Source organism: Enhydra lutris, unplaced genomic scaffold, assembly GCF_002288905.1.
Source record: "Enhydra lutris kenyoni isolate GAN:26980312 unplaced genomic scaffold, ASM228890v2 scaffoldscaffold25, whole genome shotgun sequence".
Lineage (NCBI taxonomy): Eukaryota > Metazoa > Chordata > Mammalia > Carnivora > Mustelidae > Enhydra > Enhydra lutris.
Genome location: NW_019154109.1, coordinates 23,751,282 through 23,776,159, shown reverse-complemented (window position 1 = coordinate 23,776,159; position 24,878 = coordinate 23,751,282).

Here is a 24,878-nt window from a genome sequence, read left to right as displayed (position 1 = left end):
GATTGGCAATGGAATTCTGGTGCTGGCCCAGCTGTGAAGGTCAGACACATTGTAAACGAGTCTGCTTTCCTAGAGTTGTGTCTTGTTGGCCTGAAGATTCTCCACTTGCCTTTGCTGATGCATAAACCGAGGATTACCAAAACTCAAGGCCTGTGTGTATGGCTCTCCACTGAGAAAACGTATCTGTGGACAAAAGGCAGCAGAGGTTTTGAGTATGTTGGCTGCGCCAAATGGATACTCAGCCATCATGACCAAAAATTGGCCTTTTGCTCTTTGTCAAGATCTTTGTCACGATCTCCAGTAGTTAGTACATCCATATTGTAGAAGAATACATGGTTCAGAAGGATTGAGGCACAATTACATGTGCAGATCGAAAGCTCTCCATTGGGAAAACCGATTCCGGAACCATGTGCCTTTGTGAGCCCATTTATAGAAAGAAAGTATATACCTATGATTGTACATGCATATGCTGTCTTAGGAAGATACAAAACACTTAAAAGGGGCTTCCTCTGGGGATAAGGATTGGGCATGTGTATATAAAGGGGATAATCTTTCACGTTTCATGGATTTTTTTTAACCCTGAGAGAGAGTAAAATACTGGTGAAATAAAATCCAGCAACTTGGATAATTAATTCATATTATCCCTCTCTTGTCCTGACAGGCATGGTTTAGAAAGGTATCTGCAACTTGCGAAGAAGATTTAGAGGGTTCAGAATGATCTAGATTAGGTGACTGAAATATTGCAAATTTTCCAAATAGTTACTTAACATGCCTCCCACGTTGAGGTCTGTGAACAATTCGTACATATGTGTGGTTGTGCTTCTATTAGTATGGTTAACAGAGTGCAGATAGAGGAGTTGTTGGAGATGTGCTAAGTCATTGCACAGTAATCCAGGTGTACACTGAGGGGAGCCCACCCACTGAGGTAACCCCTCTAAACCAATGTCCAAGCTTGCCCTGTGCTGGCCATTCTGGGGGAAATCACAGATATTTAAAAACAACAACGTCCTCTCTATGGTTCAGGTCATTCATTCATTCCTGCGGCATTAACTGGTCACCTACTACGTGCCTGGTACATATATGTATCACCATACATGACACTTCCGTATCTGCTGCATGAGGCCATTTGCTTTCTTGTCTGTTTAGAGTATTTTCTATTTTAAAAAGTATCCTATGTAGAGAGGACAGAAAGTCAGAAAAATGATACGAAAAACAAAATTTCACATTCGTAGTGTAAGCCCTGATGGCTTTGTTTTCTTTTTTGTGATGCCAGCGATAAGGCAGGCATTTCAAGGAGGATTCCACTTCACAGGCTCTCTGAAATTAACACATCGCTAGCCACACGGCTGCAGAGAGAGCCAAGCTGCCTCTCTGCACGGGTGTCCTTCGTTCGGAGATCTTAGCTGATTTTGCTAACTGACCATTTAGGCCACTTGTCTTTTCTCTTCCTCATACTTTAAGTTCCCATGCTTTAAGGTCACCAGTAAAGAATAAACTCTCAAAACCTTAGGTCCCCACCGTCAACTCCAATAAAAGCAGAACCCCTGGGCCGGTGAGCATTCTCTCTCTTTCTCTCTCTCTCTCTCTCTCTCTCTCTCTACCTGTGATCTCCTTGTGTGATCCTAGGTATGTTGTGTAATTTCTACTAAGTAATAAACCTTCTAAGTAATAAACCTTTATTCTTCCAAAGTTTCCTGATGGTTGTTACTGAAGGCTATCTTGCAGTCATAAGAACCACAAGAATTGGTCCAGTTGTAACATTGGTTTGGAAAAGGGGCTTGTCTTTGGGAAGCACATGGGGGCCCAGGTGAGTGCCCCCAGGCATTTGCACCAATAGTGTGTTCTTCCGTAGGCTGAGACTGGCACAAAACCATATTTTAAAGGAGTTCTGATAGTATTTTTTTGACCCGTTAAACGAGGTAAAGTCATGTAGTAGATACCATAGCCGAATCAGGGATGCCTAAGAAATTATTTAATTCTACCCTCTTTATTTTAGAGCCAAGAAAACTGAAGTTCAGAGATACTGCCAGCTAGTAGAAAGGCAGACAGGAGATTAGGGGGGGAAATGGCTGGTCCTAAAATTTATATCACCTTGTTCATTGATTTGCCACATTTTCAACCTGAGGATAAAAGAACTAGTCAAAAAGAAAAAGGATCAAGTTGTTGTGTTTCATTTCTTTTTCGTTGTCACTGTATTTTTTATGTTTATGCCATGAGCTCTGGTTTGAAAAAGAGAACACATAAGAACCAACGTTTTATGTAGAGACATATATTGAGGATTAACGCACATGGAAGTAAATAGCTGACATCAGAGAACAGATGAGAGCACCAGGACTGAGCCAAGAAGTAAAAACAAGGAAAGCCGATCCCCAGCCCTTTGCAAGGTGTGTGATTTGGGAGCTCTGGCCGAGAGAAAATGCCCGCACCAATCCAGGGCTGGAGTCTAGGAGAGCTCAGAGACCAGGAGGATGAGAGAGCCCAGGAGCTGCTGGGGCACTTGTCATGCACAAGGCAGAAGCTCTTGATCTTGAGAAGCCGATGAGCAGGAAACCACAGTTACACTATGCAAAGGTTGTAAAGTCTCGATACCGAGTCTTTTTTTTTTTTTAAGAACACACACTAGAGTGTGGGCAAAAACACACACTAGGGTCTGGGCAAGAAGAGTTGAGGCCTTTGTGAGCACAGGCCAAGTCCTCAGCAGGGCCCCCAAACAATGAAGTGGTCCAGTCATGCTCCAAAGAGCCAGCAGGAGGAGGCACTGAGGTGTGGGGAGGGAATTCTGGATCTTGCCTTGTTTCCAGGCCTATACAATCTTTACCGTGTGCAGTAGACCTATGGTTCTGTCTTTACCAAAGAGACCAAGTAACTTCTAAGTTCTTTGTCGTGCCCCACAACTGCCCCAACTACCCCCTTTGCACACACTCCTACTTTATGCCAAGGTGTTTCTAGGTACCCAATGAGGGGCTTGAATATTGAACCATGTGTAGGACAAAGGCTACCCCCATGGACACTCTCCTTTTCATTTGCTTTAATGAGGCGTCAAAAAGACCATGATGGCATCTGTGACGATAACTGGGCAGAGGATAAATTAAATTCAAGTTTGCAATCATGCAGACTAAGATCCGAAACCTCAGAAAAGGCATTTATGTTACCCTGTAGGGTGCATTTGTCTCAGCTGATGTGATTATAAGAACTGGAAAGGACAAAAAAACAGGCTTACATACGTTACGACCCATACATACCCTTCACTAATGAGACAGGATTGGAAATAATCCCTTAGAATTTATTGACCTTTAATTTTACAGATAATTCTAACCATGGGTTGTCTGGTTTGTCAGACCAGAGCAACACATGAGAAGGGAACTACTGCTGATTACGGACTCAATGACAAGAGCCATAATAATGCCTAGCACAGGGAGGAGACATTAAAACCTCGTTATAGCATTTGAGGAGTAATTAAGGTGCTTTATGATGAGAATGAGCAATAAAAGCAGGTTAAGTTATGTTTATTACACACAGTTCAAAAATGAGACAAGAGTGTGATGAATTTTAGAGATATTTTTGTCAAAACACAAAGTAAAAAGTAAAGGAATTAAACACAAACAAGGATTTCCTCACCTATGTAAATTTCAGCGTCTTCAAAGTTCTATCTACACAATAGTGCCGGATAGATGAAGCTTTGTTCTGTGTATCACCAGCACCATGTGAAAGTCAACTGAAGATCTCAGCACTTGGCAAGAGCTGTGTGCTAGAGCCAAGGCATCACCGCACAGAGGAGGAGAGGTGGCCTGTTGTGATCAATACTTGATCAGAGTTGAGACCCAGGACCAAAGTTGAGAATGGGACACTCACATTCTAGCGAGACCTTCATCGCTGTCTTGATAGCTGTGTTTGAGGTGAAGCCTTCTGGACTAGAGGACTAAAACTTTGTTTCCCTGGCTTTTTCCTGGCTTCTTAGTATGATGATGGTCTTGTAGAGGAAGAGGAAGAGACGAGGAAAAGCATAACCTTAGAGTCTTAACCTTTTCTAAAGAACATTTTCATCTCATCTGTGAAACAGAAGTCAGAAAAAGAATACCCAATAAAGTTTCCAGAATAAATGGATACATGAATGAATACATGGGGGGCGGGGGACAAAGACTAATAATATGAGTTTCCCTGGTTTTGCAGATTCCCAAACTCTCAAGTAACCATCACTTACAGCCTTCTCAATCACATTTATGGCAAAATAATGGTCTAACCCAACGTGAAAGTATTCATGCAAACAGCCTTCATTTTTGAAGACAGTAGCACCGTGGAGAATACTGATGTGGTCATTTTTGCTATAGGATATACCTTCTCATTTCCTTTCTTTGGAGATTCTGAGAATATCACTGAAGACCAGATATCCCTGTAGCATCATGGCATATTCCCACTTCATTTGGAAAAACCAGCTTTGGCTTTCGTTGGCATAATCCAGCCGGGGGGAATGGTCATACCCACAGCGGAACTCCGAAGGTGCTATTTAAAGGGGAGAGAACAGGCACCTGGGTGGCTCAGCCAGTTAAGCATCCGGCTTGGTTTCGACTCAAGTCGTGAGATCAGGATTGTGGAGGCTTTGTGCTCAGCATGGAGTCTGCTTATCCTTCTCCCTCTGCTCCTCCCCCTGCTTGCTCACTCTCTCTCTCAAATGAATAAATAAAAGCTTTAAAAAAAATAAAAATAAAGGGGAGAGGACAGTGGTAGAGGGAATTCTGTGGTTTCCCTGCTGCTGGTAGACACCCTGAACCAAAGGGATATGAAAATCAATCTAGTTTAAATTAAAGGACTTGTCAATTACAACCAATATTACTACTCATGAATTTTTCTTTTAAAAAATTCCACTTTCTGGGGTGCCTGGGTGGCTCAGTGGGTTAAAGCCTCTGCCTTCAGCTCAGGTCATGATCCTGGGGTCCTGGGATCGAGCCCCGCATCGGGCTCTCTGCTCAGCAAGGAGCCTGCTTCCTCCTCTCTCTCTCTGCCTGCCTCTCTGCCTACTTGTGATCTCTGTCTGTCAAATAAATAAATAAAATCTTTTTAAAAAAATTCCATTTTCCAGACAAATTTTATTTAGCTTAAAGTAATAACAAGGACAAATTCTCTCTCTCCTCTCTCTCTCTTTTAATTAGGCTCCATGCAGGGCATGCATGGAGCCCAACACAGGGCTTTAACTCACAACCCTGAGATCAAGACCTGAGCTGAAATCAAGAGCTGGGCACTTAACCAACTGAGCCACTCAGACATCCCTTTTTCCTTCCTTTCTTTCTCCCTCTGCTTCTCCCTCTCTCTACTCTCTCCTTCATTCCTCCCTCTCTTTCTCCCTCTCTCCCTCTCTCTGTCTTTCTTTTGGGGGAATTCAGAAAGGCCTGAAAAAGAAAAGTGGGAGAAATCCATTCATACCAATATTACAAATGTGGAAGATTTCCCCATCCTTGTCCATGCTTTCTGAGCTCTACCCACAGCTCAAAAGTAGCCAGAATCAGCAGTCAACACCAGCCTTGTATCCATGCTGTGAGTTCCATTTAAAATGTTTATTCAAATTCTTTCTGGAACAAAATTTCTCCTTGGTTCTTTTTCTATCTGTTCTATGCAACGAACAGTAATGGAGGAACCAGAGAAGGGAAAACATACTTTCTTCACCAGTTCTGGTTAACTCCCATCTCTATTGCTAACAGAAAAGTCAGGTGTGCCTTTTCTTTCTAGAAGTCCTCTCTCAGGTCCTTTCAATCAGCTCTGGAGAAGCTCAGCACCAGAATTTCCACTTTTTTTTTTTTTTTTACTTTCCCAAGCCATACTTTGTCTTTACCTAGGCCCTTCCTTGTACCATGTATCCTTTCTTTAAAGATTTATTTGACAGAGAGAGAGCATGCATGACAAGCAGGCAGAGAGGTAGTGGGAGAAGGAGAAGCTAGCTTCCTCTGAGCAAGGAGGTGGGACTCAATCTCAGGACCCCCGTATCATGACCTAAGCCAAAGGCAGATGCCTAACTGACTGAGCCACCGAGGCACCCCTTGTGTATCCTCTCATAGGACTAAACATGGTGTCCTCCTTCAAGGATGTGATGGCTGACACTGGAGAAGAGAGTCTTTGAGGAGAAGGTGGGACCCTTCTTCAGCAGACAATTACTGAAATCAGGATTTGTGGGCTTAGGGAGGTGAGATCAAAGGAAAACAAAATCTCTGAGTCATATTTTTTTTTAATTTTTAATTTATTTGACAGAGAGAGATCAGAAGTAGGCAGAGAGGCAGGCAGAGAGAGAGGAGGAAGCAAGGCTACCTGCTGAGCAGAGAGCCCGATGCGGGACTCGATCCCAGGACCCTGAGATCATGACCTGAGCCGAAGGCAGAGACTTAACCCACTGAGCCACCCAGGTGCCCCTCTGAGTCATATTTTAAACACAACTTCTAACAACCAGAGAGGCAGCTTCCAGAACCATTCAAAGGAAAGACTGGAAGCTTGTTATTGCTTACTCTGACACTTACTCTGTCTTGCTTGGCTTTAATATTCAGGTATAATTTGATTATCCTCTGAGCTAAGAGCAAATACTTGGTAATGTGAAAATAAGAGAAACAAAGCAGAAATTCACTTATGAAACAAATATCTGAGAGCTTACTGTGTGTTGGGAATCATTCTAGCCAAATGGGATAAAGGTGGCAGTAAGAGGGTGCCCACCCCCAAAGATCTGCCAGCTGACAGTCACGACACGTTTGCCAGCAGAAGCAATGAATCTTCGTGCAAGCGAAGACCGCGGGTGTGTCCCAGGAGAAATTTTGAAAGTGGCAGGAATCATCTGAATGCTCTAATCAGGAAAAGACCTAAGGCTACTAGCTATTTCCTAGGTTCCTTTTGTCACCTTCAGGAGACTTCTGTGCAAGTCCATATTTAGGTTTAATAAAGAAGGAAAATAGGGGCACCTGACTGGCTCAGTTGGAAAAGAGGGTAACTCTTCATCTCAGGGTTGTGCATTCAAGCCCCGCGTTGGATGTAGGGATTATTTAAAAATAAAATCTTTAAAATAAAACAGCGGGCACCTGGGTGGCTCAGTCCGTTAAGCATCTGCCTTTGGCTCAAGTCATGATCCCAGGATCCCGGGATCAAGCCCTGCGTGGGCCCCCTGCTCAGCGGGGAGTCTGCTTCTCTCTCTCCCTCTGCCCCTTCTCCTGGCTTGTGTTATCTCTCTCTCTCTCTCTCAAATAAATAAATAAAATCTTTAGAAAAAGAAAAGATGTAAAATAACCTTAAGACAGGGTAGAAAGAAAACCAAATTCACCCTTCTGCTGCCAGATGCTCCAAATGAACTCTTAGTTAATTGCAGGCAATAGTTAAGTAAATGTCCACTTCACACCTAAAGATGTGCTGAAACCTATGTAGGGTGTAAAAAGTCCCCCAAGCTCTGGTCCCTCCTAACTGGCAATTTATAACATCACTGAGAACATGAGACTCCAGGTGCATGAGGGCTCTTCCTAGACCACACGCCCAGTACAGACAGGCCATGATAAGGAATCGGTGAGGGCAGGAGCCCAGGTGGGGAGAGGTGGGGAGAGCTCAAGTGGTCACCAGGGGAGGGACTCAAGCTTTGTCCTGAAGGTAACAGTTGTCTGAGCAAAAGGAAGGAGGGACTGAGTATCCCAGGATCAAATGTGGCCCTAGAACCTGCAAAGTCATAAACAGTTTCGAGTCTCTCTGCATAGTCACTGAAAGCCACATGGTCCATGTGTAGATATCTCAGAACCCTTGGCATGGGCTTCAGAAGGATGACATAAGCCACGTGGACAACACTGCCTCTGTGGCAGGAATGAGACCCACTTTGTGTTTCTCTCATCTCTGAACCCAATCTAGCTTTGGAAGTTTTCCTTGCATCATGCATCTCACACCAGTACCACTGGCAGGGACGGAGCCCACAGAGCCAGCCTGACCCAGAGAGAGTGGATTCTCAAACCCATGAAGACCGCTGGCAGTCCATGAGTATACTTGCCAGTCTGTTAGGGCAACGGTTCTAGTTTGTCTGAGCCAGCCTGGCCATCTCAGTGTTCCTGAACACCCGTATTAACATGACGGAAGGGAGCAAAGGTCACAGGGTCCCATGTGTACCTCTACTTCTTAAGGCCACCCCGCTGCCTTTGGATGACTTCATTCCCCTCACCTGGCTTGCTCCCAGAGAAGAATGTGCCCATCGTCGGTCACGAAAAGGGGAGGTTTCACTGGTTGTCATTGTCTTCCTGTGTCATTATGTTTTCAGGGCTCCCTACATGCATGGCACTGTCCCCAGCAAGGACAATCATCTCACACTGGTTGAACATCCGTTAAAAGATAAGCATCTCCTGGCATTCTATTTGATCAGTATCTCCGTTGAGTAAGAACGATCAGGTCATGGTTGCTTTCACCAAATATCTCTACATATCTATTCATAACAGAGAGGAATTTGAAAAATATCTGCTCCCCTTAGTGTATGGCAGGATTATTATATAGTTGTAATTGCCCATTATTCAGCGAACACATAAACAAATGAACATTCATTTATCTACCACGCGGTAGCCACTTTCGTAAGTGCTTTACGTGTGTTATTTCATACACATCACAACAATACACACAGGGAAAGAATTTTTTTTTAATGGAAGACATTAGCCCCGATTGCCCAGGGTTATATAACTCAAAACTGGTGGTTCAGCATTTGAACTTAACTGATACTAAAGTCCGTGTTCTTTATTGTACACCAGACTATCTTTCATTCATTTTCAATGGATATTTTTTCAGGAGTTTATATACTGGAATATTTAAAACCCTACTAGCATGACATGTATTTTCTTTATTGCTGATTACTTGCTGAAGCAAGCAGATTGTTATAGTGTACATAGGCAAAAGATGTATATTTCTAGCAACACATAAATATTTATAACAGAATGCCTTCTTGAAATTCCCTTTTCCATATAACTTATAAATTGCATATTACAATGATGTGAAGCCAGAAACATTTTGAAATCAAATTCTATATCCTAAGTTGAAAATATTTATCACCTCAGTCCGTTTAGAACATTTGAATTTTAAAAACATACCTTTTAAAGAATTTTTGTTTAAAACCCTTTCTTTGAATGATTAGTATGGTATATATATCATCAACTCCCAAATTCTGGCTTTCAGTAGAATCTGAGGTCATGATAGCATAAAATGTACTTTCACATTGTAAACTATTTGAAAAAGCGTCTACAATTCTATCAGTCTCATTGTAAGATTCATCAGTGTTGTTCATCAAATACTCCTAGTTCCTTCTCTGATCCCATAGTAGGAGTTAGCATCTTTGCCTCTTTGAAGTTGGGCATGACAATATGACTTGCTTTAGCCAAATAAATGTAAGGAGAAGTCCATATTTCACAGCCATATAGAATCTTTAGGGTATAGTACCAATCACATCTTCCCTCTGACAAGGTTTTGATAATTGAGGAAGCAGGTGTGAAGATGGAAACTTTCTCAGTCTGGGTTCCTGAATGGTCACAATGAGCACAGCCTGATCACCTAGTATGAGCATCTGTTGTGAGTCACTGATAGGAATTTTTTGTTACTGTAGCATAACCTGGCTTATGCTGACTGATACCCAGCAAGGTCTTCCATTTGTTCATGTTCCCTTCACATTTTACACACATAAACATACAGGGTTTTTATACATGGCTATACTCATATTATACATACAGTTTTCTTTGACACTTTTCAAAACATATTGTAAACATTTTCTCTGCTTTTTCTGAACACCATGTTTGTCACCTTAATGGTTGTATAATAGCCTATTATATCCATATGCAATTATTTATTAACTGTTTCTTTATATTGTTTAAGTTGTTTCTGTGTTTTTCTATTACAAATAATGCTGCTAAAAGTAACTTTGAACATGCAGCTTTTTTTTTCTTCAAAATTATTTTCTTAGGATAAAGGAAAGAAATTGTTGTTTGCCTTCCAGTTTTATAGTAAAGTATTTTATAGTCAAACTTACAGTATACTTTTCTTTAAGTTGATATAAGAATTTTAGTATTAATGAGATTGAGAAAAGATTGCTTTTATGTTGTCATTCTTTGAAATCACTGTGCTAATTGGTTCAAAAGATAATGTCCAAAATATTCTGAAGCAGTGACCACAAAAGATATCCTTCTGAGATAAAATCAGGTCACACTCTAAACGTCACATCGTGATGAACTACGTGATCATAGCATTTTTTACTTACTATAAATGGCTTAAAGTTACCCAAGTTTCTGCACAAAATACAGCTGAATTGTTTCTGCTGAGACCAAATTAGCAATGTTCCATCCACATGTTCAATAAGGGAAGCACTATTTCTCTAGAATCTCTTATTGGTGGTAAACGTGTTTATACTCCATTAATCCTTAGGAAAACCAGACTGGTTGCCCAGCCAAGACATGAAAAACTCTGCTTTCCTCACTTTATATTGATCACTTTGATGAATAAAGCAGTTTTATTTCTTTTAACGCACAGACTATATATCTGAGATTGTCTGCCACTTTTATATTCGCAGTATTTTATATTTATCTAACACTATTTTCCAAGGCACTCAGAGTGCTTCTTAGATATTATCTCATAAATGCCCTGTAGAATGATGAAGTCAGCACTTTACACAAGATCTGAAACATTCAGAGCCACCATTTGTGAACTATTAAACACTGCCAACCTCCTTCCCTTGATTTCCTCCTCCTCTTCCTCCCTTTCTCTTCCTTATTTTTCGTTTCCGCCTACATTTCAGTGCCTAAGAGATAAAAACATCACACCCAACGCCCTGATGGTAGACATAAGGGCTGCACAAAGAGGCGGGGGACCTTCTTTTCCGAATGCTCGCTGACTGAGGGGTGCCCCTTATAGGCCAGGCAGCTGCTGACATCATCTGATGGGTGCCCGCACCATGAGGTCCCACGGTGGGCATGACCTCCAGCTTAGAGACGAGTTCCTGAATGTCCAAATGGTGTCCTTGAATAATTCTGTGAGACCTTGGGATGGTCCCACGATGTTTCTAATACCAGATTCTTCCCTGTAAAACAGAATTCGTCCCCCTGTTTTCCCCTTCTCAAAGAGGGACTGGAAGAATCAGATGAAAAATGGAGGCAGAAGTGCTTTGAAATTGTCTAGATGCAAAGAGGAGCAAAGATGGCGGAGGAGTAGGGAGACCATTGACTTTGTTTCATCCTTCGAGTGCAACTAGGTAAGTTATCAAATCACTCTCAACACCCGAGAAATCCACTGGAGGTCTGAAATTGTCTAGGTGTATTTATGACCACATCAATTTAATAAATCAAATGTGATGGTGTTAGCACACATCCTACCACCACAGAAGAAAGATTAAAACAAAAACAAGAGCTTATTTCTCCAAACAAAAAAATCTTAGGTTAGGTTATGTTTCACTGTGGGAGAGAATAACATGGGGAGGTGGGGGAGAGCATCATTTAGAGAAATAGAAGACATTTTATGCTGACAGGTAAATAGAATAAATAATAAATAAATAGAAATAAACAGAATAGAATAAATTATATATTACATGTAATATATTAAATATTCTATTATATATTATATATAAATTATATAAATAAATTATAATAGAATAAATTCTATTATAAATAGAAATAAATAAATAGAAATAAAATAAATAGCATCTATGTTCTTTAGCAGTCTAGTTCTAAACTAGCTTTCTGCCACCCACCCCAGTTATTCCTATAAACCGTGAGGCACCAGACTTGCTCCCAGCCAACCAGCATTAAAATCTGGGGTTACTCCTTTAGTGACCTTGAGAAAAATGGCCCCACTTCAGAGTCTGCTTCACTGATAATAAGTGAGGATACCCGTAGCGTATACTCCCAAGGATCACGTGTCAAATTGTACGCTGAAAACAGTTTGTAAGTTAAAAAGCAAACCAGGCCCTTACAGCACCCATCTCCACAAACTCAATAAGAGTTTTAGGGAGGGTATCATGGGGCACCTGGGCGGCTCAGTCAGTTGAGCGGCCGACTCTTGATTTCGGCTCAGGTCATGGTCTCAGGGTCAGGGGATCGAGCCCTGTGTCAAGGCTCCCCACTCAGCAGGGAGTCTGCTTGAGATTCTCTCTCCTTTTCTCCGTCCCCACTTAGAGGAATAAATAAATATTTGAAAAAATAAAATAAGACGGGTCTATTAGCTAATTGGGGTATGATTTCTAAGTCGAAAAGAACTTGATCAGCATGAAATGTTAGTAAGAAGAGGAGAGCAAGATGAGGCCTGCAACACACAGCATTGTAATTATTGCATAATGTCTGTCCCCCAGCTAGAGCAGAGGGCGGCCTGCAGTGTGGACTGTGCTGGGCTCTGCCAGCACTGCCAGCCTGCAGTGTGGACTGTGCTGGGGACGTCTGGAGAGTGGCGCATAGTTAGCCCACAGCAAAGGTCTGCTGACCGTGGAAAAGCCACGAGAGCACAGACTGGAGTATGGTTGAACACAGGAGAGTCCAAAACCTCAAGTCATGATGATGCAGTCAGCTCTGCCTGCTCGGCTGGCCCGAGAGGGGAAAGGAAAGCAGAGAGCAGCTCTGCCACATGGACTCTGGACGCAGGTGCACAGCAATAGGGACCCCCTTCCTCTAGTTGGGGAAATGGAATTCTGTCTATGCAGCAAGAAAACTCTAAGAACCAGTAGGCTGACTCACCCAGGCCCTTAAACAGGTAATTAGAGAAATAATCTGTCTGCAGATTGAGGATGTTGCAAAGGTTTCACGTGTCAAAAGTGTTAGGCAAAGTCTTAATTTGTCCTGGGATTCTGAGGTCCTCCCCTTGCGTCAGCCCCAAAGGGCACAGAATTCTTGGGAATTTCCTGGGATCTTCCCCAAATGCCATGCCCTCTCTAGGTGATCTGAAGTTGGCCCTTGGGTAAGCAGAGTCAGAGGGCTTTAGTCAGCGATCTTCTCTGTTCTTCCACCTACAGAGCCGCCAAACCGCAAAGACAACCTAAGCCTTTTTGAAACGTAATCCCATCTCCTCAGTATTTGGGGGGCAGAAATAGGATGGGCCTTTTGCCGTGATACCAGCAGTGGAGGGGCTAAACCAAAGCTTAGATATTACAGAACAGTAAACTCAGTAACTCTCTTCTCAGAAGATCAGAAGAAGATTTCCTCCTGTGAATTGTGCGGCCGCTCAGCGGATGAGTGAAACCCCAGCTCAATCCTGCCCCTTCCCCACCCCCAACAGCTCCCACCTGCTCCAACACACACTCGGGGCTCTGGCCTCTGTTTGGACACATGGGACACCCGTGAGCACGGTGTTGAAATGTATGAGCTAGCTTTCCTCACTTGCATTCCTTGCTCTTGTTCATGTTCCTAGTGCTGGGAACTAGTCCTACTTAACTGTGTAGCCCCAGTGGTCAGCCATTTGGCCACAGAATATGATAATCATTGTACCTAAAACCGGATGAACGAACGAAGAAAAGTTTAAAAGGGAAGGGATAGAGAGAAAATCTGGAGATAGTTCAGGGACAGAGAGTTTTAAAGAATTAAAGAGTGCTAAAATAAGAATTTCGTGGTTATTATTTAGTTCAACTGCATGAACTCTGGGGAATTTTTGGCTTATTGCTTTCTTACATTTATTTTCCTCCCAGCCTAATGGAGTTTCATCCCATGCGTGTGCAGATTAATATTCAGACAAAGACTCAAGGGGGCACTTGGGTAGTTCTGTGGAGTCCTCCTTCTGCTCAACGACCTCCTCTAACTTTCTGCCCACAAATTCTAGCTGCCTCCCATCTTGAACTCTTTCCTCTGTCGCCTCACCTCAGTGAGTCCAGCAGATTCTCTTTGGTTCCCCTTCCTGTGCTGTGGCCTGGGGATTGCCTTTACACAGTAAGTGGGAACAATGGTAAGGGGTATCATGTGTTTCCTTTTCTCAATGATCTGGAACCCAGTGTCTGGAAATAACTGTTTAATATACTTTCTTGGGTTTGCTGGTTATTTATGGTGGAAGGGCAATCCCCATTGCATTTAATCCTTCATGGATGGCAGCAGAAATGTTATATGTTTGGTTCTAAAATTTCCAGTTGACTTTTTTATACCATGTACTCCCCTGGTGAAACTTTTTATAAACAATATTATAAAATCCAACTGTCTTTGTTTGCAAATATAAAATTATGGCTTGCAACATGTAAAAGATATTTACTGATGCCTTGAACTCTTTTAATCCAAGTTATGTATATATAAGGTAAACATTTTGCTATATCTCTAAATTATGTATTAACCACAGAGCACTTCTTTTAAGTTATTAACACCAGACATTAAATTGTTCATGGGTGCTACCTGAACACTGATGTCTGTATTTAAAATTCTTCGTAAGATTAGATTTCTTCTCCTATTTCCTTGCTATAGAGGCTACATTCTGTATATCTTCCTTATGGCATCCCACCATGTCAACTTACTCATTCATACTCTCATTAGTTAATTCATCATTTTACTCATAAGCTGTTAACTCATCATTTTTTTCTTGAGTGTGCACGGTGTGCTGACACTATTTTAGACCCCAGAGATAAAAGACGGACCATTCCTACTCTGGAGCATCTTTCTGTTTTGTGGTGGACATACTGCCTCACCCAGGAGGAACTCTTCCCAGGGAGAGTTGGCAGTGAAGGGTGTCTAGAGTAGGAGACACAAAGGCTGTACCCTGAAGGATGAGGAGAGCTTCTCTGGGGGTCCCTCATTGCAGATAGAGGGAGTAACTTTGAATTTAAAGAAGAAACACAGGGACGCCTGGGTGGCTCAGTTGGTTAAGCAGCTGCCTTCAGCTCAGGTCATGATCCCAGCGTCCTGGGATCGAGTCCCACATCGGGCTCCTTGCTCATCAGGGAGCCTGCTTCTCCCTCTGCCTCTGCCTGCCATTCTGCCTGCCTGTGCTTGCTCTCTCTCTCTCTCTGACAAATAAATAAATAAAATCTTTAGAAAAAAATAAAGAAGAAACACAGACTTTCATGGAGGAAGTGGAGAAAGACATGTCTGGGCAGGTATATAGCAGTCCATTGTTCTGGTTACTATGACCACGAAACAAATTACCACCAAACTTAGAAGTTTCAAACAAACAAATGTATATATATATATATATATATAGAGAGAGAGAGAGAGAGAGAGAGAGAGAGGAAGAGAGAACAGATTCTGTGGGTCTAGAACTAAAAAAGAAAAGACATAGTAAAAATGACAGTCTCTGCATCGTGATGTCTGAGGCTTCAGCGGGAAAGACATGGCACTTGGGGGCTAGAAATCCGGGGGCATCTTCACGCCGTCTGTTGATTGACGCGGCTGCCAGTTGTGGTTTCTCCAAGCGTCCCGGGCTTCTTCACAGTGTGGTGGCCTCAGAACTTGACTTCTCACATGGAAACCCAGGCCTCCAAAGTGAGTGTCCCAGGGACTAAGACAATTGCATCACTTTTTGTGACCTAGCTTCAGAAATTGAGTGTTCACTTTCTTTTTCTTTCTTTCTTTTTTTTTTTTTTTAAGATTTTATTTATTTATTTGACAGACAGAGATCACAAGTAGGCAGAGAGGCAGGCGGGGTGTGGGGGAGCAGGGGAGGGGGCGGAAGCATGCACCCCACCCAGCAGAGAGCCTGATGCGGGGCTCGATCCCAGGACCCTGAGATCACGACCCGAGCAGAAGGCAGAGGCTTTAACCCACTGAGCCACCCAGGCGCCCCCATGTGCATTCACTTTCATCGCATTTTATTGATTGTAAGTGAGTCACAGGCCCGCCCAGATTCAAGGGGAAGAGGCATAGGTCCTACCCCTCAAGAGGAGAAATATCAAAGAATTTGTGGCTGTTTATTTAAAACCAACAGACAAATCATGAAAGAGGCTGCTAAATCAGAGTGACAAGGAGGGAATTTGAACTTAGATAATCAAGGGTTTCCTTTCGGTTCTACCATTTCCTGGACAATTAGTCTCCCTGGAGCCTGTTTCCTTGTTGATGAAATGGAAATAATGCTTTTTATAATTGGATCATGGTGAGGATTAAATGAGATTATGTTTATAAAGTGCGTATTAACCATACTTGGCACATAGTTAATGCTCAATACTGACAGCTCTCCCCAACCTAAATTAAATCAAAATATTTAAGACTTTCCTTACAATACAAAATACCGTAATCACCTATGCTACAGAAATACCTTACATGGTACAGTTTTGAAGTCAGATTTTAAGAAAAGTAGAAAACTTTTGGAAGTGTCTTTGAAAAAAATAGCAAAAAAATAGTAGGAGGCAGAAAACCTGCTTTATATGTTAAGGCAGGAGAAGAGAAGACTAAAGGAAAGGTTGCCCAATTAGAGTTCAGGGCAAAGGGACAGCAAAAAAAAAGCTCCCTCTCTAGCCTAGTGTACACCTCAAGGATGTTGCTTTCCATACGGAGAAGGTGTTCCCGGGTCTGTGTACAAGCCTGTCAAGCACAACCATGTGAAACGCTGCCCTGTTTCCAAAGCAGACCAGAGTCTCAGCCCACATGGGCAGAACATTCCAACTCATTGCAGAAATGCCTTTTACAGTATTAAAGGTGTTCTAAATGGGGGGGGGGGGGAATATCTAAGCTCAGATAAAGCAAAAAGGCATGTGTTAAGTGAGGATGAAAGAAGGTTGATAGTAGACCTTAAGTAAAAGATTATGTTTAGCATAAGAATTCGCCATCACCCCCTTGCCATACACACACAAATGCTGCCTGTCTTAAATAGGTAGAAGGGATGGATGCTTTCCTGGAGGAGGTATGGGCTGTGAACCTTTCAGTGTGAATCAAATTTTCGTCAATGTGCAAAATTAATTTTTGTCAAATGAAGAACTCTGTTAGGGCAATGAATGTCAGATAGACATTGAGAATCTTCATCTACTTAGAAACAAAAAGCACAGGGGGGACTGGGTGGCTTAGTCGGCTGAGCATTGAGCATCGGACTCTTGATTTTGGCTCAGATCATGATCTCAGGGTCCCAAGATGGAGCCCCACGGTGGGCTCTACCGTTGGTGTAGATTCTGCTTGGGGATTTCTCTCTCTCCCTCTCTCTGCCCCTACCCCCTCCCTCTTCCTCTCTCAAGCAGATAAATATTTTTTTAAAAAAGAAATGAAAATCACAGTGCAATAAGGAGTCTGCACCAAAGAAAGATGATCACATGTCTGGTGACATGGGGGTTCAGTGAGGCAGTAACATTCTGCTCCGACAGCGTCCTCTAAAGATGGGAAGCCAAGGTACACTGGTCTGCTTAGAAGGGCACTCTTACACTCCAGCCGTGGCTTGTCTCAATTTATTAAGTCCTTTAATCTTTTCAAGTATAATTTTAGAAATTCTAATCCTAGAATGTGCCAAAAATGCCTGAAAGTTGAAAACCACTGGCAAAGATTCTGACTCCTGACAGTCTTGGGTTTCTAAAGAGATTTCTGCCACTCAACAATTATGTGACCTGGAGGACTGTGGGCATGTCATTTAATCTTTCCTCATCTATCAGGTGGAGACAATAATATCCAGAACTCTTGTGAGGGCTAAAAGTGACACCAAATGTGGGAAAGTGCCTACCTTTCAAAGTATCTGGGAAATAGAAGGTGCTGTTTTATTGGTAATATAGATCTGTAGTTCCTTGGTAGCTTAATAAAAATATGTATTTTTTAAAAGATCTTATTCACTTATTCATTAGAGAAAGAGAGAGACAGGGGAGGAGCAGAGGGAGAGGGACAAGCATACTTCCCGCTGAGCACAGAGCCCAGCATGGGGCTTGATCCCACAACCCTGCAATCATGACCTGAACCGAAATCAAGAGTTGGTCACTTAACTGACTGTGGCACCCAGGCGCTCCTAAAAATAGTGAGTTCTGATTCCTCCCTAGGGCCGTTAGCTTTAGCACATACACGGTGAAGCCCAGAGGGACGCTCAGCGTTAAGTTCCTTAGTGATTCTAACACTCACTTAGATTTGAAAACCACCTAAATAAGTCATCTTCTAAGTAATAAAAACCAAATTTATAAGTTATGTTCCATTTTTGAAAATATCTCTAAGTATAGCTGTTTGTCTAAACCATATCATAATTCTGTGAGGTTCATATTCATATATTATCATTCCTACTTTACACATTTTTTTTTAAAAAGAGGCTTTGCTCAGATTCACACAGGTGACAGCAACAAATGGAGAGATGAGCAATCCTTCCAACCCGCAGTTCAGTGCTTTCTCCTGTATGCAATGTTTCCAACTGCTTCGTTTTGGGTATTTAGTTTCTGTTGGAACACTTAATAGATGGACTCAGCTGTCTTTAAGAAAAAATGCATAATATGACCATCATTATTTATAACCTATAACTTTATAGTCAAGACGAATCTATATACCTGTGTATATAAGTTAATTACTTAAGATGTAACTTTTTACCTTTTTGCTTTCTCTTTCAGGAGGTCACAAAGGAATTGAAGGTGCTGATTTTAGGGACTTCACCTTCTCCGTATTCCACAAAATCACAAAACCCCCAGTTCAGACACATTTTACCTTGCCTGTCCTTAATTAACTATAATAATCACAGAGCGCATTAAATAGACTCATTGGTTTTAATTAGTTGAAGAAATATTGGCAATGATTTTAACGGGCTAATAAGATTTAATACAAAGTTATTAAGGTGTGTTGTAATGTCACAATTCATTGCCATGAAATATGAGACAAAACTTTATTAGATAACTTTATTATATAACTTTCTAATCTATTTTGCATCAGTTATAAAGCAACCCCTGAGTCAGCACCTGAGAACATAACTATAAGAATCTGGGGCGGATTCAGTTCTTAGAACCGCTCCCATAATTAGATGTACCATAAGGTGGTTCAGGAGTTATGTTTCTAAGGACACAAGCCAAGATGAAATCCTTAGAACAAGAGAGCTGCAGTGTTTTCCATGGACGTCAGCATTTCCTTCATTGTGTGACCTCAAACTTTTGGTTTCTAAACCCTTTTGATAGAATTTCACTGTGCGTGTGATACCTAGTGGGTCCCCACTTGACTGGGTTTGAGAACAACCCTAGGTGGGCATTCTGCATGCTTCTTTCTTCCCACCCAAGGATTTGCTTCCCTTACTCTCTGTTTTAGATCTGTTAATACCTATTTTATTTCAAGGGTTTCCTTAACTGCAGAGTGTGATACGGAGCCCTCAAGAAGTAAATTAGGTCCTTTATATTTGTCTTGAGATATATCATTCTGCGGAGCAGTCAGGAAGTACAAATAGTAACACAGGTGCCGGCTTTGCTGGTCAACAGCCCAGCTCCACAGCTCTAAGTTCATTGGGAAGTCTAGTGGCCTCCTGCTCCCTCAAGAACACTGGAGAGCATCAAGATGCTCTGCCCTTCCCTGAGAGCACTGTATTTCCTGTCAATGTTATGTCATCCTTCAATATCACCCTTGACTAAATAAATAGCCAATAAATATTTATTGTCACCTCCTGTGAGGTAGCATTACCCCAGGCACTGCAAGAAGAGAGGAAGTTCTCAAATGCCTTTATCTTTTAGCTCCTTTTTTGATCACTTAAATTAGTGGTTTAGGGTTCCTAAGAGTTTTGTAAGTTCACTATAGACAAGAATCTTTTCATATTTTTGCATCTCATATCACATTCCTTTAAAAGGAAGGTGAAGACGGGATATTTTCCCCAAAAAATGCAAATTCACATGTGCCTAATCTCTGCAGACATCCTCAGGAGGTCCATGGACTCCTGAGTCCCATCCAACACACCTTGAAGAGCATTGGTTTCAGATTTAGAACTATAGACATAGACATTTCTGCATATTATTTTCTGAATCTCAAAGAAGAGTTTTGAACCAAAGGAGATAGAGCAAGGGGTCAGGAAGGGAGGGTTACAACAAGAAGATGTTGAACAAAGTTTTGTTTGAGCCTCTGATTGACGTTCACTAATTTTAAGCTGTTGTGCAAGCCTGTCTTGGCGTAGTTCATTGATTTTTATCTCCTGATGCCAGGTCCTTATTCCATTGGGAACTGGTTGGTATAGCTCTGCAATTAGTCCAAATTTTTATTTAATTTTTAAAGCTAATGCACCATAAAAAATGAGTAAAGAAGAACCAGTTACAAATCAACAGAGATCAAAAAGCCATAAAATGAGATTACATATAACACTAGCTTAAATATTGAAACATATAAAGAAATAACCTTCAAAGAAAATAAATATTAATTGTACATGAAAAAGTATAAAACCTATGAAACAAAAAGTTTAAAAATAAAAATTATCTCCAAAAAAATAACGGGGCTCAGAGGATTGGCCAGGAAAATTAGTATTAGTTTTCAATATATGGATATTACCATACTATGTAACTGTTCAAAGTGTAAGGTAAATATGAAAGCTTCCTTGTAACCCTAATAACAAAGATCACATAATCTTGCCAAAGACAGAAAAAAAAAGTAAGCAATAGGCCAATATTAGTCGTGATTTGAAACCATTAAGGAAGTTCGAGAAATAAAATTCAACATTGCTTAATACTTGTATATTATGACGAAGTAAGATTTAATGCTGAAATGCAAATACGGTTCAAATTTGAAATCTATTCATATAATCCTTTTATAGCAATCGATGAAATTAGAAAACCCTATGATTATCTTAATTGCTTCAAGAATGCATCTAATTAAATGAATACCGTGTCCTGATTTAATACACACACACACACACACAGAGCTATCTAGAAAGAGAAGAATATTTCCTTCACATGATATAGCATACATTTCTTAGATCAGGAGTCAGTATCATACATTAAGGGTGAAACCCAGGGAACATGTTCAGTAACCGCTTCTGTTGGAAATTGTTCTGAAAATTCTAACATTTTGTTTAAAATTTATACTTGAGGGAGAGAGTGGAAGAGAGAGCACGAGAGAGGGTAGGATCAGAGGGAGAAGCAGGTTTCCCACTGGGCGGCGAGCCTGATGTGAGACTCGATTTTGGGACTCTGGGATCATGACCTGAACCGAAGACAGATGCTTCACTGCCTGAACAACCGTGGCACCCCTGTTCTGAAAATTCTACACAATTCAGTCAAAAAGAGGAAAAATACAGGAATATTTATCAGAAAGGGAGAAACTAAATTGTATTATCATTTTGATTCTTTGATTCTTTATTTGGACTGATATGAGAATCTATGAAATATTTAGAATGAATGGTAGTTGGGTAAATGATTGAATTTATGTGTGTATATGAACTATTAAAAAGTATAACTTTATACAGTTTCCTATGCCAGCAATAAATAAATTTGAAAATACAATAGAAAAAAATACTATTACCAATAATACTCAAATAGGTAATTAGAAATCAATAAAAAAATTTGTGAGCCCATGTAAAAACCATTTTACCATAGGACACAAATTTAGTTTTTATTACTTAGAAGATGACTTACTTTGGTGGTATTCAAATCTACGTGAGTGTTAGAATCACTAAGGAACTTAACGCTGAGCGTCCCCCTGGACTTCACCGTGTATGTACTAAAGCTAACGGCCCTAGGGAGGAATCAAAACTCACTATTTTTAGGAGCGCTTGGGTGGTACAGTCAGTTAAGTGACCAACTCTTGTTTTTATTATATTTTTATTTATATATTTATATTTTATTTTATATTTTATTATATATTTATAAATATATATATTTATTATATATATTGTATTATATATTCTATTATTGTATAGGTAAATATGAAAAATCTTTTAAAGCAACAATATTTAAACAGTCTGGTTTTGATATCCGAATATAAAGAAGCAATAGTGGGGCAGAAAATAAATATCTACAATAGATATATATTGAGGATAAACATATAAATATTGAGAATATTATAAAAATGGCATTTCTAATATAATAAGGGAGGGATGTCTTGTTTGATAAAATAGGCAGAAGGACCTGGTGATTATTGGAGAAGAGGATCACGTTGAAGTATTACTTCACACTCTATCAAAATTGAACTCTGAAGGCCCCCGGGTGGCTCAGTCGCTTAAGCGCCTGACCCTTGATTTCAGCTCTGGTCATGATCTTAGGGTTGTGAGAGTGAACCCTATGTCAGGTTCCACGCTTGATGTGGAGGCTGCTTAAGATTCTCCCTCTCCCTTTGCCCCTCCCCTAACCACTCACCTGTGCACACTGTCTCTCTCTCTCAAAAAAAAAAAAAAAATTGAATTCTGGAAGGATCAAAAAGTTAAATAAAAATATAAAACCATAAAAAACATAATTAATATAGATGAATAATTTTACAGTCTTGATAGGGAAGACTAGGAGTATGACCCAATAGCCAGTAACTGTAAAGGAAAAAAAATATATTTCATTTGGTAAAAATGGGGGGGGAATCTATGTAATTGTTAAAAGCTAATGACAAAACAAGAGAAAATATTTGGGAAATGTATGAGAGGAAAAACGTTCCTATTTATGATGTTAAAAGATTTCTTTAAACAGAAAGAGTAGAAAAATGTAGAGATGATATTCATCAAATTCACTAAGAAATACAAATGCACCAAAAATATATGCATGGAGTTTAGACTCACTGTTATTCCAAGAATGGCAGATCCATTAAGAAAATGAAATATTTATGTAATTAGCAAGGAGGAGAAAAAGGGTATCTTCAAACATTTTTAATCATCATGAAACTGTTTAAATCTTTATTAGAAAAAATGTATCAGAGATCTGAAAAACTGTTCCTCAAATGCTTTTGGACTCAGCCATCACAGATGTAGGAATTTATCAAAAAAACTAGTCAGAAATAAACAAAAAGTCACGTACGAGTATGTTTTAGGTCAATCGCTCCCAGGTCCTATTCTAGCTTTGGTGATAATGCTCTATCAACTGAAATGACTTTATATTCATTATCTATCATCCAAGAAGATGAAATTTCTCCCTCATGTTTTTCAAGTTTCACTATTGCTCAATTTCCAAGCTGTATACTGTCTTCAAGAAATTCCTTCTGGGCTTCTTGTTAACTTTGATTAATTAGGCTTTGTGAGACCAACACAATTACTATGTTTTGAAAAATTTGACAATATGCCAGCTTCTTACCTGAACCCCAACTTTAAAAGCCGGGTGGAAAGGAGAGAGACACAGGGCAGAGTTCTTGCAAAGTAGTCATCGCATAAAACTCACCTTGGTGAGTTGCTTAGTGTTCGGAAGAGCGAAGAAGAAGCCAGTAGTCTCCCGAAAAGACACGGAATCAGGAGTCTATTTCTCTACCTCGGTGCCAGAAGATTTCAGGAGCAAATCGGCTTTTATTTTTCTTCTTACTACAGGTTAGTTTTATGACCTTTATTTCCTTGAAGACATTGGGGCTTAATGGGATTTTTAAATTTTTGTTGTATGTCATATAGCTGCATGATTAGAAAAACACCCTGTGTTCTATATACACAATCAAAAGAAAAAGGCTAGCTAATGAGTATGGGATGGTCACAAGGGAAGGAAAAATGGTCCAAGACTTCATTCCAAAAGCAACTCATTACCATTTCCAGCGGGGAAGAAGACAGGTTGGCGTCAGCCTCTGCTACACTTTGGAGAGAGATCTGGCCCACAGAGGTTTCATTTGGGTTTATTTCAGATAAGGAGCTAAAGAGACCTAGGGGATGGGATACTGGAGTTTAAGGGGAGCTCCTGGAAGCGCAAGGGGGTATAAATGATCAAGGGTGCACCCACGACACACTAAACACAGATTGCATGTGCTAATAGCCTTTTATTTCAACAGCCAGGGAATTTAAATACCTAGGAGAGAAATACTTGACTCTATATTTTTGACATTTGAGAAGTGATTTGTCAAACAAATGCACATATCCCAGTGAAACATAATAGCCTTGGCATTTAAAAATGGGCACTGTGTATTTGGATCTACATTTTGGATTAATAAGTGCAACATTTCAAATTAATAAATGCAATATTCGTTATCCCTGTATTTTCTGTCGATAGTGATTTGTTTGTTACTATGCACTCGTTCTGCTACTTTGTGACCCAGGGTGTTGGCAGATATTATAGTCCTGCTAAGTGCTTGGAAAACCTACTCATTAACTGCTGTACTCAGGGGGATTATTTGGGTATTTGCTGCTGTCATTGGGTAAACTCATTGCCCATAGCCTCTGGATACATTTTCAAGCAGTAGCAACACATCAGTGGTACGGAGTTATGTTAATAAGCCTGAATTTAAAAGAATTTACCAAGGAACTCCAGACTAAAAAAGTAGTCTCATATTTTAATAGCTGCCTTAATCCACTATAACATAAACTTGCTAAAATGCAGTACAGAATTCCATTCAGTTTCTCCTTCAGAAAAAATTCAGAGTAAAGAGCAATGGTAGAGGGAGAAAATTGCCAGATGATAGTGAAGGAGGCCTCTCTTGAGAAAATTCTATTTCTTGGGGCACCTGGGTGGCTCAGTGGGTTAAAGCCTCTGCCTTCGGCTCAGATCCTGGGATCTCAGGGTCCTGGGATCAAGCCCCACATTGGGGGGAATCTCTGCTCAGTGGGGAGCCTGCTTCCCCCTCTCTCTTTGCCTGCTTCTCTGCCTACTTGTGATCTCTCTCTGTCAAGTAAATAATAAAATAAAATTTTTAGAAAAAAAAGAGAAAACTCTATTTCCTTTGTTTTTTAGTAGAGGTTTGATTTATTTGTTTATTTGACAGAGAGAGAGAGCATGAGTCAGGGGAGGGGCAGAGAGCCCAATGCGGGGCTCGATCCTGGAACCCTGGGATCATGGCCTGAGCCAAAGGTAGACTCTTTTTTTTTTTTAAAGATTTTATTTATTTATTTGACAGACAGAGACCACAAGTAGGCAGGCAGGGAGGCAGGCAGAGAGGGAGAGGCGGAAGCAGGCTCCCCGCTGAGCAGAGAGCCCTATGCGGGGCTCGATCCCAGGACTCCGGGATCAT